This window comes from Zalophus californianus, chromosome 8 (assembly GCF_009762305.2).
Source record: "Zalophus californianus isolate mZalCal1 chromosome 8, mZalCal1.pri.v2, whole genome shotgun sequence".
NCBI classification, from domain to species: Eukaryota; Metazoa; Chordata; class Mammalia; order Carnivora; family Otariidae; genus Zalophus; species Zalophus californianus.
The window spans coordinates 25,281,498-25,295,188 of NC_045602.1; the positions used below are offsets into that span (position 1 = coordinate 25,281,498).

General features: G+C 37.0%; 1 protein-coding gene across 4 annotated transcripts in view; it reads left to right on the top strand.

Moving 5' to 3' along the window:
• LCLAT1 (lysocardiolipin acyltransferase 1) overlaps positions 1–13,691 on the top strand; it is a 185,751-nt gene that overhangs the window by 92,227 nt on the left and 79,833 nt on the right. The window lies entirely within an intron of this gene.

Consider the following 13,691-nt stretch of genomic DNA (forward strand, 5'->3'; position numbering starts at 1 on the left):
CATTTGTGCCCACACAACTCATGACTTCTTGATTTTTCTGGGTTATTAATTATACTTGAGTGGCATAAGAGTTTGAGGTCTTTCCAAAGTATAAAGAGGAATAACTATTAAAGAGATAGTGATTTAACAAGTGGCCATGTTGTGTATTAAATTTAAAATCTTCCTGACCTGACATTAGTTTCAAAGTAAATTGTCATACAGTTCGTTAATTCCAAAACTGCAGCATAATAGAATGGTGAAAACTGGGAAAATCACAAATTGTGACAGACTTTTAGGAAATATGTAAAATTGTGAAATGTGATTGTTTGGAATGAGATCAGGGAGAAGTAGAAGTGACAGGTTAGCCTCTGATGAATGCTTTTATGCATTCAGTTTGTTAAAGGCGTGCGGAGACTGTGAGTGTATGTCTGAAGCTCCTGTGGTGGTCTGCTTTAACAGAATAATTGAAACTGAGTAGGAGGGTACTCATAAGTTCGGCTCCCAGAATATTAATCAGTTTGCTAAAACATTAAATATTTTTTGCTCGATTTGATTTACAGAAATAACTGCAATTTAATTAAATTATTTTGTTTACTTTCTTTTTTTAACTGCAATTTTATTTTAAATGTCCTTAGTGTTATAAAAGCATTTCTGTTTTTGAAGATCCTGAATAAAAACAGTCGGTTAAAATCTATTGTACACCTCGCCAGTGCACTATAGCAACAATAATTATAGCGTACCTTACTAGTAAACATGGAGGTGCTGCAACACCTTTGTATTGATGCAAAGATAATCATTTTATGTGGTCAAGTTTTTCATTTTAACTGTTTTTCATTAATGTATTTTAAGGATTAGTAAAGTATATTTTGTTGAAAAAGATGTTGCTCCTGTAGTTTTAAGAATTACTAAATTGTTGTCACCTTAGCTTTTATAACTATTCTATATTAAGCACAAAGAATGGGTATTTTCCTACTGAGATATTTATAGTTTATTAATACCAAACTTTATCTCCTAAGAGAGGGAAAATTCTTCTCTCTTACCCAGCTTCCTCCTACTTTAATTTGACATTCTCTAAAACTAAAACCATCTTTAAGCCATGAGTGTCTTTGACTTCATCCAGTTTGCTGGACTCTCTATTTTACCAATTTCATGCTATATGTCGAAAGTACCATTTGCCATGATCAAGTCAGATTTATTCCAGGGATGCAAGGATGGTTCAGTCTCCACAAATCAATCAATGTGATACACTACATTAACAAAATGAAGGATAAAAATCATACAATCATCTCAATAGATGCAGAAAAAGCACTTGACAAAATTAAACATCCGTTCACGATAAAAACTCTGAACGATGTAGGTTAGAGGTCAACTAATAAAGGCCATATGTGAAAAACCCACAGCTAACATCATACTAAATGGTGAAAATGGGGAAGGGGAGTGGGAGGTGTAGGTTTCCCATTACGGAATGAGTAAGTCACAGGGATGAAAAGTATAGCATTGGTAAAATAGTCAGTTGTATTGTAATAGCACTGTACAGTGACAGGTGGTAGCTACACTTGCGGTGAGCACAGCATAACAGAATTGTCAAGTCACTGTGAAACTCATGTAACAATGTGTGTCAACTATACTTAACAAAATTATTAATGTTGCTTCATGACTCAGAAGAGGAATAAATTTCTCATTGGAGAAGTCTCTCACAAGATTTGGTATCACTAACACTCCAGTCCCACTAGTTTCTTTGGTACAACCAAGACGTCAGTTTTATTACCTATATTAGATAAGTGTGCTCATCATCTGGGCTAACAACTGCTTGGGCCTTCCTAGAAGAAATCTCTTCAGTGAGCATATTTGAAGCTCCCTCTGTGACCTTTTCTTCAAAGGACGCTTCTAGTCAAGGATCCCTAGCACTTAATAACTATACTGTAGCTGGTACTCTCATAGCAAACTTCCTTGTGGCTTAGCCACAGAAATTGATTAGTGTCTGGCTTCCTGTTGTATCTAAATGATAAAAGATATCACAGCATCGACCTTCTTCCCTGTATTGTTGCATTTATTACTAAACACCTAAAGGCCAGAGATGATGTTTCACTAATTTTGACAGTGAATTGTTTTTTATCTACATATCCCGTGACAGGATAAAAGTACCTGATACTGGCTTTCTCTGCCTCCTAATAGCCAATCTCGAGACCAAAGGGAGAGAATCTGTCAGGAGGCTCTGGGGAAAATTTCCTCCTTCATCAAAGGGCAAGAGTTGATGAAGGGAGGTTGGAGCTGCCCCTTTCCTACTTGGGACATTACTGTTAGAGCACATCATACTTGGAGCTGCTGCATCTGTCTTGTGTCCAAGAGGATAGTGGAGTAGAATGTGAGAGCCTGGCCTCTGAACCAGTCTTGAGGCCAGCTTTATTTTATGTGAGAAACATAAATCCTGATTGTTTATATGACTTCCAGATTAGTATTCTGTTATTTACAGCCAAAAACTTGCTTTCCTCATTTCACCAAGCTCTTAAAGAAAAGTACCCAATGATTGATTTACTCATTCAGTAAGTTTTATTAAATGCTTATCATGAATCAAGATCTTTATAAAAACCATCAAATGAAATAGAGTATGTTAAACATATTTTAGTTCTGTGGCTAGATACCACATTCATATCTGTGTATTTTCAGATACAAGGCGAAGATCAGTTTCATCTTTGCAATTCTGCTAGTTGCAAAATAAGTTCTTATAATTGTTGATTTTATAGTTTCACTTGCCGGAGTTGCTTGGCTGAGATGAGTTTTGATGCTTTTGTTGTTGGGGAGGGAGGGAAACGCATTGGGAACAAAGGTTCAACTCAGTTAAATCATGTGCCAGTCGGTATACTAGGATTATACTCCTTTCTAGGATTACACTGAGAACTAAGTAATTTTTTAGGATTGCATTGAGATCTAAGTAATTTAAATGAAGGTTTTTTTTTTTTTGAATTTGTTAGCTGACTTCTCAACAAAACTCAAGCCCTGTGCTGTCTGGAAGTTTACAGTTTCTTTGGGTGAGAGAAATTGCTCTGGGCTTTAAGGTCATCCACTCAATCACTTACTGAAGTTAATAAAAAAAATTGGTTACCTAAATTGGATTATCCCATTGATGTACACTGTCTCTAACACCCCAGTCTGATTGCATTGCTTCAGGCTGCTTGGCATCCCAAATGTAAGTTATGAAGCATATTTTGATTCTTAGACCTTTTAGTACCCCTAGGTCTACTGAAAATGAAGGAATTCCTTTGCTTAAATTAATAAGTAGGCTTTAAAAATTATCTAAAAAGAATGCTTTTATGACAGAGTGATTTTTAGGAGAGAGCAGTAAAAGAATTTGGGGGGAGCTTTAGGGTTTTGTGTCTGTTTTGCATTTAGTGGAGAAGTACAGACAAAATAAATCTTTCAGTGATCAGTTAGAGCCAACTTTGAAAAGGGTACTTTGTAATAATGGTAAAAAGATAGGAGAGATGGACCCAGTGGACCCTATAGTTTGTGTTTTTACCTTAATGTCAATAGATAATTTGATTCCAGTGCCTTCAGTTGTCCTTTCACTTGTGGCTAAATGAGGTATCCCTCAATTGCAAATGTTTGTTTTTTGTTTTTTTTATAGAGAAAGGCAACTTTGCAATAAGGAAAAAATGAATTGCCTGTTAGATTTATTATATATGTCATCATTAAGGGAGTTAAGAAAAACCTGTTTTTTCCCTTGTTTATTCCTTATCATAAATCATACAGAAAATATTTCCCTTGTGCTTGAAGTCAGATATTTCTGAGTGTTATACTATTGTGTAATGAACACCAGGCAGGGACATATGATGTAGCCAAGAATTAGAATGTTCTTCCACAATAAAAATGATGCCAAAACTATATCTTAGAAATGTTATTACTGATAATCTTTAACTATTATGGTATAGTAAGTGAATCTTAAGAATATTAAGGTCTTTGAGTTTAGAATGCAAAGTGGCCATTTATTTATTTATTTATATATACATATATACACACTTTTTTTAAATGAAGCAAAAGTTTGGATCAACAAATAGTTGGTTCTTAAATACCTTTTCATATGGAATAATTTTAGATTTATAGAAAATTTGCAAAGATAGCACAAAAAATTTTTCTATTTTCTTCACCCACATTCCATGGGACATGTGTCAAAACAAGAGATTAACATGGGTACAATACGATTGACTGTGGACCTCATTCAGATTTCAGATGCCCTTTTTCTGTTCCAGGATCCAATTGAAGATCCTGTAATTTCTTTTAGTCACCATGTTTCCTTAGTCTTCATTCTGTGACAGTCTCCTTCTTTTGATGCTTTTGAAGAGTACTGGTTGGCTGTTTCATAGGATGTTCTTCAATTTGGTTTGTATATTTTCTCATGATTAGATGGGGCTTATGGGTTTTAGGGAAAAGCACCACAGAAATGCAGTGCTCTTCTCATCTCATCAGGGAGATCCATGATATCAACATGGCTTATCACTGGTGATGTTAACTGTAATCATTTGGTTTAAGGTGGTGCCTGCCAGCTTTCTCCACTATAAAGTTGCTATTTTTCCTTTTTATTATTTTTTATTCACTAACAACAGCCCACATACAATGGCCGGGGAGGGGGCACTAAGCTTTACCTCCTAGAATGAGACATATCTACATATTTTATTTGTAATTCTGTAAAGAAGATTTGTCCCTTCTCATTTATTTATTCACTTAATTATACCAGTATTAACTTGCTGATATTATTTTCTTTGAGTTATAATTCAGTATTATTTATTTTGTTGTTGACATTGTGTGACTTTGGCCAGTGGGATGTCTTGTAGGTTGGCTCCTATGTCCTTTTGGGCCTCCATCTTCCCCCCCCCTTTAACTTTCTAGTGGTACAAGATTCTTCTATTTTCCCTGCCTCAGTCCTTGACTCAGCATTTCTCTAAGGAATCCTAGTTCCATTTCTTAAAGAATGCTATTAAAAACTAAGATCTCGATGGACTCTGAAAAACAAATTGAGGGCTCTAGAGGGGAGGAGGGTAGGGGGATGGGTTAGCCTGGTGATGGGTATTAAAGAGGGCACATTCTGCATGGAGCACTGGGTGTTATGCACAAACAGTGAATCATGGAACACTACATCAAAAACTAATGATGTAATGTATGGTGATTAACATAACAATAAAAAAATTAAAGAAACTAAGATCTCGGCATTGATGGTGCTCTGTAGTAGTTTCCTATTAGTGATTGTACCATTATTGGAGTGGCTTAAACAGTACACATTTATCATCTTGCAGTTCTGGAGGTCACAAGTCTGAGGTGGTGCCCATTGGGCTAAAATTAAGGCATTGGCAGGACTGGTTTCTTTCTCTAAGCTCTGAATAGAATCTCTTTCCTTGACTTTTCCAGCTTCAGTTGGATGCTCAGTCCTTGGCTCTTGGCCTCCTTCCTCCACCTTTAAAGCCAGCAAGGACCAGTTGAATCCCTCTCACTTTAACATGAGTCTTTTTCTGTTTCCCTTTTCCTCCTTTAAGGACCCTTGTGATTACATTGGGCCCTGTAGACTAATCTGGGATAATCTTCTGTCTTAAATTTAGCTGATTCTTTTTTGCCATGTCACATATTCAGTTTTGGGAATTAGGATGTAGACCTCTTTTGTGGGGGACATTATTTTGCCTACCACATGCTAGTTGCTACCGGTCCTCTCAGTGTACAGAACTAGTAATGTACTTATCTTGGAAATTCATTTTCCATAGGAATGGATTTCTTAGATGGCACTTCATCTAGAAAATTCAATAAATGGCAAATCTTGCACAGTATGAAAGACAGATTTTAGTTCCACAATAGTGTGAACCCAAAAATCATAACCAAGGAGCCTTATCTTGGCAACAAAAGCCATCAGTAATTAGGTATTTCTTCAGTGTCAAGCAGGACTTTCTACTCTCTGCAGGTAGGTATGATAATCTCTTTGTGGAGTATGAAATTTGCAGTGAAGGTAGATTTTATCTTGGGAGTTAATCAACTTAGAAGAGGGATGTAGACAGCATTACATAATATAAAATGTTGAGTTCAAAGGAGATAGAGCTTCCCTAACTTTTTGTAGTGTTTAGCACTCTGACCGAGGTTGAAATTTTGAGGAATAACTACTTGTTTGGGATTTATATGTAAATTATTGTTATGCATAACTACACCCTCAGTAAATACAGTATTTGCTCATGATTGCTGTGATTTAAGTTTATACAAAAATTTGCATCTGTTTATATCACTCATTCTCATTTAATAGAGGCCTATGGATAGCATTTCCTTGATTGCATCCATTCCCTCTATTCAGGATTGCAGATAAAGAGAACAATTTGTCTATGCCATGTTGCATTGGGTTTCTGGTGTTGCATTTATAGTCCCATGGTAGATACCATAATAAATTAATGAATATATGGACAACAGTGATACATCAGATCAATTTATCTTTGAAATCCAGTTTTTAGGGCACTAGGTGAGTAGTACAGATATTTTTATGATTCCCTTAACGATACACATTTACACTAAAAGGATAAAAGGAAAAAAAATTGTGTGAAGAGTTTTTTTTTTTTTTTAAGATTTTATTTATTTGGTGGGGGGAGGAGGTAGAAGGAGAGGAAGAGAGAAACCCAAATAGACTCCTCGCTGAGCGCAGAGCCCACCACAGGGCTTGATCTCATGACCCTGAGAGCAGACCTGATTCTAAACCAAGAGTCAGACTCTTAACCAACTATACCACTCAGGTGCCCCCAAGAGCTTACTTTTTTTTTGTTTTTTTAAAGATTTTATTTATTATGAGAGAGAGAGCAAGAGAGCCAAGCATGGGGGAGGGCAGAGAGAGGGAGAAGCAGGCTCCCTGCTCAGCAGGGAGCCCAACATGGGGCTCAATCCCAGGACCCTGGGATCATGACCTAACCCAAAGGCAGACGCTTAACCGACTGAGCCACCCAAGCACCCCAGAGCTTACTTTTTTTTTTATTAGAAAGAATGTATAATGTCAAAAATACAATTAGGTTTTTTTTTCTTTTTAGAGAACTCAAGAACTCGGTAAAAGAGAATTTAAGCCAAGAAAAACCAGGTTCTAAAATTATGCAGTAGTTTTCAACAATACAGTATGCTCAGAGATTACTGCTGTCTGTACCTTCAGTGGGGTTTTAGAAAGAAGACAGTGGTAACAGAGCCATGCCAGCATCCGCAGAATCTGCCTTTATAAACCTGCCAGATGCCCAGCCCTTGTCTGAGAAATTCAGGTGATAGATGGAATGCCCTCGAATGGAAAAGTTTGAAAAAGACAAGTAATACAGATGAATTTCAGAGGACAGGATCGGTTGCACAGTTATTTATCCAGCCATAGATGTATGAAATAAAAGTCACAAAAATGTATGTTTGAAGATCTCCAGAATGTTAAGAAAACTCTGGATATTGCTTTAAACACAAAGTGTGCGTTGATGGCAATGGCATGGAAAAAGAAATTCACTGTGAATTTGTTCCTGTGATTTTTATGAGGAAGAGAAAAATGTTTAAGGTCAAGGGAGTAAAGATTCAGAAGCATAAGTGATATATCAATGGATATGAGAAGACAGAGGCACAGAGGGGAAGAGTCATCTTCAGAGGAGAGGTCCAAGAGCTAGACTGATGAAGCCATTTTATTTCCCTTTCTGCGATTTCTGAAACATACAGACTATTCGAAAAAGTTACACGGCACAACCCCAGAGGTCTTGCTACTATAGCTCCCTTCCCCCAGGGGAGCAACAGATGTTCTCACTTGGAATGGAGAAATACCTTCTACCTGTCAGTATTGTTCGGTCTAGAACATTCTTTATACATATGAAGATAATCTAGAATTAACATTTGTGGAAAATGCACTGCTTTAAAGAGAGTCTAATATAAAAAAATGGAAAGTCTAACTTCCAAGGAATACATAATTCCCCTAGGAGAACTTAAACTATGTTTACCTACTACTTTTAGAGAGATTCAAGTACATATTGCAGAGAGGCTATTTAGTGCACTGGTTAAAAACATCAACTTTGGAGCCAGCCAAACTGCTTGTGTCTGAAACTGGGTTTTACCACTGATTAGCTCTTTGAGTCTCAGTGTGCCTCAGTTTCCTCATCCATAAAATAGGATAATTTACCTAATTCATAAGGTTGTCTTGAGAATTCATTGAATTAATGAAAAATGCTTAGAATAGTATCAGGCACATAGCAACCATCAGTAAGCATTTTTATTGAAATTGTTACTCTTCGCATTTGTCATAACTTATATTTTTTTGTTGTTTGTCCGTAACAGTTGGCTGCTATAAAAAGAACCAATTGGGGATGCCTGCGTGGCTCAGTTGGTTGAGTGTCTGACTCTTGATTTTGGCTCAGGTCATGATCTCAGGGTCGTGAGATGGAGCCCCACATTGGGCTCTGCACTTAGCGGGGAGTCTGCATGAGATTCTCTCTCTCCTGCCACTCCCCCCTCACACTGTGTGCGCTCTTTCTCTCTGTCTCTGAAATAAATAAATCTTAAAAAAAAAACCAATTGTAAATCCTAAAAATTAAAGAGACGATTGCTGAAATAAACTGTTCGTAGACCAGACTGAGAGTCAAATTAGTAAGGTGGATGATCAAACCAGTGGATTTTCCTTGAGCACAATGTCAGTTGAAAGGAGATGAAAAATATGAGAGGACAGGTCCAGAAGTAAACAGCTAGCTAGCTAACGTAAGTTCCAGATAGAAAGTTAGAGAGAATGAAGAGGACACTGTATTTTCTTAACTAACTGAAGGAATATCCCCAGTGTTAGAGAAGGACTCATATTGGAAGGATGTAGCAACTGCTGAGCAGAATTAACAAAAAGAATCCCATACCAAGACTCACACGGGGAACATTCCATGAAACCAAGAGTAAACCATGAAAGCTTCCAGAGGGGAAAAAAGATTAGGTTATCTACACAGATCAGATTGATGTCAGATGTCTTAGCAGCCATATTATATGATGGAAGACCGTGGAAAAATAGCTTTGAAATTCTCAAGGGAAAATTGGAATTTTAAGTTTTGTTTTTAGCCAAACTAGCCTCCAAAAAATTGAGAACAAATAAATACATTTTAGGAATGTGAAGACTCAAACATGTTTTGAAAGGAATTCCTTCAGGAGAACTAACAGAAGGACACAAGATAAAAGAAACAGTGATAAGGAAGCCCTTGAACTTAGAGTCAAGTCTAAGCAATTAAAATTGTTTCTGTGAGGCATAAGGAATGTATTAATACTAATAGCAACTTTGGGGAACTATTGGATGATTTATACAGATTTTGAAAAAGCACAAGAGGAAAGCATAGTTTTTTTGGGGGGGAGGATTATTGTTTAACTCAATGTTGATACAATTATAGAAGTTTAAATGTTAAAAATGGAAAGTTGAAAAAAATTTTAAGGATGACCATTAAAAGAACAAAACAGGGTATATAATTTCCAAACCACTGGGGTAGGAGTTAGCAAACTACTCGATAAAGGGGTAGGTAGCAAATACTTCAGGCTCTGGGGGCAGCCCGTGCCCCTCTGCCGCTGCAGCACGGAAGCAGCCATAGACCTCTCTGTAAGCAAGTACGTGTGGCTGAGCTCCGATCAAACTTTGTTCATAAACATGAAATTTGAATTTCATATAGTTTTCATAAATTGTAAAATATTCTTGACTTGTGGGCCATTCAAAGACAGTGAGCTGGGTTTGGTCCATAGTTTGTTGACCTCTGCATCAGAGAACGAGGGAAGGGGGCGGAGAAAATAACTTTAACTAAAGGCAGAAAAGGGGACAAAGGTGGGCAGAAATCATGAAGTCTAACAAACATGAAACATAAACGATGATGTCAGTAAAAGAAACAACAGTTCCCCTAAAAAATGTGAATGGAGTAAACCTTTCCAGTAAAGGCAGATTCTCAGATTGGGTACATCCTAAATGATAATAGGTCATGGTAGAGCTCTACGGAACTGTGCTACTTGAAGTATCATTCCTGTAACAGTGCCAATTAGCAAACCCAACAACGACCGCCTTGAGATGAGGGAGCAGGGAAGAAGAGTACTTGGAAACTTTTAGAATGTTGTGACATTGTTACAACCTCCAAGTATGTGATCTAGTTCTAGTAATTCGTTTTATTGCATTTTACAAAACTGTTAGTCAATAATGGTTTAGGAATTAAAACTGCTTTGAGAAGCACTAGTAGAGAATACAATGCAGGTATCAAAAGATCAAGTAGATCCATATGTATATATGATAAAGGAAAAAAGCAAATCACAAAACAGTATACAAGGTATGATTTTAAGTTTTTTTTTTAAATACCAATCGTGTATGTAATGATTTTTTTTAAATGTGGAACAATTCACATCAAACCATTAACCGTGGTTCAACGAAACAGAAGTTACGATTGTTGGACCTGGGGTTGAAGGACATGGAGTATTTTCTTGTTTGACTCTACATAGTCTTGTATTGACATTTTTTAACAGCAGTATGTTTTCGTTTATTGTGTAATTTTTTTAAATATTTTATTAAATTAGTGATCTCATGGTCCTTTCAATACTTGGTAATTGAATATCCATATGGCAAACAAGGATCTTTAACCTCTACCTCACACGATATACAAAAATTATTTTTAGATGGGTTATAAGCCAAATGTAAAAGTTAAAACAGTAAAGCTTCTAGAAGAATACATGGAATAGTATCTTAGAAACTTTGGAGTAGGCAAATTTTTTTTTTTTTTTAAGATTTTATTTGTCAGAGAGAACGTGAGCACAAGCAGGGGGAGCTGCAGGCAGAGGGAGAAGCAGGCTCCCCTCTGAGCAAGGAGCCCGATGCGGGACTCAGTCCCAGGACCCCGGGATCATGACCTGAGCTGAACGCAGATGCTTAACAGACTGAGCCACCCAGGCGTACCGAGGCAAAAATTTCTTAAGCAAGACATGAAAAGCACCAGCCACAAGGACAAGACTTGTAAATTAAGCCTAATTAGTATTAGATGTTAGGTTCATAACAAGACAGTATTAAGGGAGAGAAAATGCAAGCTACAGACCGAGAGATGATATTTGGCATATTATGTCTTTGAAACCTAGAATTATATATATTTTCTGTATCTGTGTGTGCAGAAAGTTTGGAGAGGCGCTTCACAAAAAGACATCAATGGCTGTTTTGCATATGAAAAGGCTCTCAGTCAACATTATTAATCATAAGAGAAAGGCAAACTGACACTATTATATGTGGATTAGAAAGGCTAAATTGGGGCGCCTGGGTGGCTCCCACTGGTTAAGCATCTACCTGAGGCTCAGGTCATGATCCCGGGGTCCCAGGATTGAGCCCCGCATCGGGCTCCCTGCGGGGAGCCTGCTTCTCCCTCTCCCTCTGCCTGCTGCTCCCCCTGCTTGTGCTCTCTCTCTCTCTCTGTCAAATGAATAAATAAAATCTTTAAAGAAAATGGCTAAAATTAAAAGGACCCATAAGACCTAGTGTTGGCAAGGCATAGATAGATCAGTTTAGAAACTCATCCGTTGCCTTAGGGGGTGTCAATTGGTATAATCACTTCAAAAAAAACAAAAACAAAAACTACTAAGGCTGGGCATATATAAATCCTGTGCTGTAGCCGCTCCACTCCCGAGTATTCACTTAAGAGAACTGCGTGCTTATGTTCAACGAAAGACAGAATACCCATATTAACTTTATTCCTAATAGCTAAGAAATCTCTCAATCAAGAATATAAATAAGTTGTGGTATATTCATCTAATTGACTGTTGTACAGCAAAAAGAAAATACTGCTACCTATAACTACATGGATGAATCTCATGGACCCAAAATTGAGCAAAAGGAGCCAAAGATGAAAGAATACCTACCATGTGATTTCATTTATATACTTTATGGTGAAAGAAGTTAAAATAATGGTTTCCTTGGAGGGGAGGGGGCACCAGAGGTGGTAACTGACTGGCAGGGGGGGCAAATGGGAATATTCTGGGATGCTGGAAATGTTCAACACCTTAATCTGGATGGTGGCCACATAGCATCAAGCTCTACACCTACACATTTAATATCTGCATATTTTACTGTAAGTTATATTTCAATAAAAATGTTTAAAAAAGGGGGCACCTGAGTGGCTCAGTCAGTTAAGTGTCCGAGTCTTGATTTTGGCTCAGGTCATGATCTTAAGGTCGTGGAACTGAGCCCCATGCTAGGCTTCACAGTCATCGGGGAGTCTGCTTGGGATTCTTTCCTTCTCTGTCTCAAATAAATAAGTCTTTAAAAAAATGTTTAAAAAAGAAAACCCCAACTCATGTTTTACCTTCTGATATGAAATTGTGTCATTATCATATGCCACATTTTTAACGTATTCAAGGGCTTTTTTTCTAGGTCTTACATTCTTTTCCATTTGTCTATTTTTGTAGATGCATTGTTCTGGTTTAATCATCATTGCTTTATAATACATTTAATGTTTAATGGTGTGAGTCTTTCCTACTTCTATTTCAAAATTATCTTGTATATTTTCACTTCTTTATTATTACAGATAATTTTTAGAATCAGATAGCCAAATTCTCACACACCATCATGCCATTGGAATTTTGATTGTAATTACATGAAACTAATAAATTGTAAATTTGGACATCATTGGTATGTGGGTCAAAGTTCAGAAACATTGTGTTTTTCACTATTTCCTCCCAATTCTGTAGTTGTCTTCATGTGGCTCCTACAGGTTATTTTTACTTTTGTACATTTTTGTTTTGCTATTGTGAATGGGAACTTTTTTCGTTACATTTTTATGTTCCTTGAAGTATTATTATAACTTCTTAATCTCAGTAACCATAATAGTTATTATTTATTGACACTTTGTGCTAAGCAGTCTTATTTCTTACAACAATCCCTATCAGGTAAATACTATCACAGCATTATGCTCATTTTTACATTTGGGGTCAGTGAGGGACTAAGACTGAACAGCTGTTTTGTGGCAGAGGTATGATTCTAACCCAGGCAGTCTCACTCCAGAGCTACCCTGCCTACAAACACTACACCGTGGGCCTAGGTGTCCTCAGGTGAAGGAGAAGAGACATGTAGGAAGGCCAAGTATGGGATCAAGTCTAGCACTGATGGATATGACTGACAGTACAGTGGGTGAGTAGTACTTAGGTATATAGGAGCAAGACCTATACTGAAGTGGATTTTTTGTTGAGTGTATGTTCATTTAAACTTGTAGACTACAGTATTCTAGTTTGGACTTACTCAAACCAAATAGTCTTAAAATTTTTTAAGTCATTAGCAAATGATTTAATGATAATTTTATATATTCCCAGGGTGCCATTGTATTTACCAAATGATAGCTATTGTTTTAGCTGTGTTCATTGTTTGCAAGGAGCTAGCACTTATTCCCTCTAGTTGAAATAGTGGAAGTATATTGTGAAGATACACGTGGCCATAAGGGAGATGGACTCCTGTGGCTATCCAAGAGGTGGATCCATATACTGGCCAGCATTTGTGGAGACTAGAAATGTCTTCTGTTCCAGATTAAAATCAGTTAGAGGCATCTCAGCAGCAAGATTTTAAATCTTTACTACAATGTGTCATTTTCTATCTTCCCTGAACTGCTGCTGTTATATTATCTGCTGTTCTGTCCATCTATTTACCTTTATATTGCTGGCGTATTTTCTCCATAGTCTCAGGTAAAATTTCTGACAGAACATTTGATTGGCCATGGTAGTTT